Raw genomic sequence first — 3,142 nt, 5'->3', positions numbered from 1 at the left:
ATTTCGGGAGTCATCGGGAACTATTTTAGCAAATGTCCGACCTTCTGCATGTGTGCAAAGAGCTTGTGTTCAGTCTGTGTGAAAAACGTGGATTTCGAAGGGCATTGATTGCCGGTGTCGTAGTGGTTTAGAGCAGGAGGCGTGTCTTGACGTGCAGGAAGATGTGTGTCAGAGCTAACCTTGCACCAAATTGTGATTAAAACCAACTCATCCCCTTTCAAACTCGTCACATTCTGAAGAAGCGCACCCTTCACAAAAACCTCAATATCTCCGATTGTAGCTGAATTCCATGGATACCCACTTCGGTTTAGCGTGGGTTTACTCGGCAATAAAAGCTCGTAGAGACACACAGTTTTCACCTACTAAGAGGGCAGCGTCTCCACTTTCAAACGAGTCATAACATATTTCAGTGGCCCTATCACATAATAAGCTGTGAGTCTACAAAAAAACGTAAAAAAGGGCTTAGAACGCTGGTATTCTACGACATAATTCCGTGAGCACCGCCGGTATTCAATGTGTTAAGCCAGTCAATGATATGCTGGCTATTTATTACCTCCACCAAGGAGGTTATGTTTTCGGTCGCGTTGGTTTGTCTGTCTGGGCTGTTTGTCCGTCTGTTTGTTTGTCTGTCAGCAGGATAACTCAAAAAGCTATGAACGGATTTTGATTACATTTTGTGGAGTTGTTGGAAATGACAAAAGGAACAAGTGATAAAATGTTGGTGGTGATCTGGATCATGATCCGGATCCAGGACTTTATAATAAAAAATAAAAAGATTCTTCACCATTGCGGGGTAGAGCAAAACCTTCCCGTTTCTAACTCCACAAAAAGAAGACAGAAAGACCTGAGAAAAAAAGGTGTAACATGTTAAATGTTCTATAAAACAGCTTCCTTGTCGGAGGTCTGCACTTTCTGAGTACATTTCTAGTTACTTATTGACTGGACTTATTACAAGTCTGCAGCTTCAGTACCTCTTAACTTAAAGGATGACTTCTGCCAATTTTAACATGCAGTCGAAATGCTCACACTACCCAAGACTTGTCAGTGCCTGAGATTTTTTTTTCTTTCTTCAGCCTTTTCCGAGATCCTGGTCATTGTAATGGGGGCAGGCGTATGTTTACATTTAAATAAAAACATCTTGATTTATTCCCAATAACATACAAAAGGTTATGCAACATCACCAGACAACTAGCAAACAGCAATACTTTATGGGATAATATTTGAAGTAGGCCTATGTCAAGACAGTTTTTAATGTAAACAAAGTCTGCCCCCATTAGAATAGCTCAAATCTCGGAAAGTGCGGCATCACCGGGCACTGACAAGTCAAGGGTAGCGTGAGCAATACAACCAGAGATTCTTTAAGTATATATCTCTCTCAACTCTCTCTGATACAACAGCATATTGAAATTGGCAGAAGTTTCCAGAGTCTTAGTACACCCCTCTGGTTGGGAGCTCTTGGGCCAACAAGTCTTGACTGTAGAGGCAGTGAAGGCCTATGGGCTCGAACACCAACCAGGTATTGGGGCATTCAGTTCATGTTGTCTAGCACTAAAACAGATAAAAAGAAAACAAGTTTTTCTAACAGGATTTTTCTATGATGTTTGACATGAAAATGTTTGAGATGTTTGAGATCCTTTCTATCTGGCTATTCGGTTGTCCTGCTCCCAGGTCAGACGTTTAGATGTGTGGGCTTTAACCTACTAGCACTAAACCAGAGACATAGTAGGCTCAGGCTGAGTTAAAACTAGGCCATTAACGTCGACCTGCCTGCCTGCCTGCCTCGCTCACCAGCTCACTCCTATTGACCCACCCAGGCTGTGAAGCCGAAGTCCCGGGCTTAGGGAGAGGAGGGGCCCAGATCTAAGCCCTCATTACATTGCATGCACTAGATGAGGGGGGGCTTAAAATGACTTTGTTCCGGGCCCGGCCAAAGCTGTCAGCGGGCCTGTACCCAAGGACCAGAGCCTCCACACACACTCCCAAGCCAGAGTCTATCAATTATTAAACGTTCGGTGAAAGTCTTAAAATCACTTGTTCAGTCAGCTGCAGTGCCCTGCAAAGGCAAAGTGTAGTATCTTCGCCAGCATTGAAACTGATTTTTTTAGCCTTGGTGTTAGGTTGGTTACTGTAGTTACTGCAAATTTTACATAGTATACCAATATCTCTAAAAGGGGACACATTTTGGACCGTAAGGCTTTGTCACAAGATAAAGGTGTTATGAAAACCATTTTCCGTCTCTAAACTCAATATTGGCAAAATGTTACCTTTGTTGGGCCTTTTGTAGGGCCATGCACATGTGTTCAAGTTGCGGGTGTTAATTTCAAACAGAGAGAGAGAGATGTATGCAACACCCCCTTTACCTTGGATTCACACCTCGGATAGGCCTTACACCTCACAACTAACCTGGCTGCACACACCACATGCTGACTAGCAAGGCATGCATCGCTTCCTCTGGCAGGTGTTACTTCTCAGACACAGTGTGTGTGTGTGTGTGTGTGTGTGTGTGTGTGAGAGAGAGAGAGAGAGAGTGTGTGTGTGTGAGAGAGAGAAAGTGAAAGAGAGCAGAGAGAGAGAGAGAGAGAGAGAGAGAAAGCGAGAGAGCAGAGAGAGAGAGAGAATTTACAGTAAATCAGTACAGCAGGCTATTTGATAAGGATTTTCGAGAAAGCTGCTGCCTGCCTGGCCGACCGGCTGGCTTCTGCTCTGTGTCCCCTGAGGGAAAAGCTCACATGCAAATACCCGATATGGTGTAGGCTGGGGTGTCAAGCAAACACAGTTATGGGGAAAACAAGGCAGCTGTGTGTGTGTGTGTGTGTGTGAGTCTGTGTGTATGTCATATCACATGTTGCTTTATGTGTGTCTATGTGCATGTCTAGGAGTGTGTGTGTGTGTGTGTGTGTGTCTATGTGTACATCTGTGTGCGTACGTGTGTGCACTGCAAAAATGAAATCTTAGCTGGCAGTTTTTTTTTCACTTGTTACAAGCAATTTTGCTGCCTAATGTCTTTAAACTCTCCTTAAGTCAAAATAGTTTTAACGTTCTAGTTTAAAAGTACTTGTTATTAGGTGTTTTTTACTAGGTGTTTTTTACTTGAGCTAGACAAATAAGCTTGCTAAGATTTCACGTTTTTTGCTGTGTGTGC

This window comes from Engraulis encrasicolus, chromosome 17 (genome assembly GCF_034702125.1).
Source record: "Engraulis encrasicolus isolate BLACKSEA-1 chromosome 17, IST_EnEncr_1.0, whole genome shotgun sequence".
NCBI lineage: Eukaryota > Metazoa > Chordata > Actinopteri > Clupeiformes > Engraulidae > Engraulis > Engraulis encrasicolus.
The sequence above is the reverse complement of the archived record's forward strand: the minus strand, read 5'-3'. Positions refer to the sequence as shown.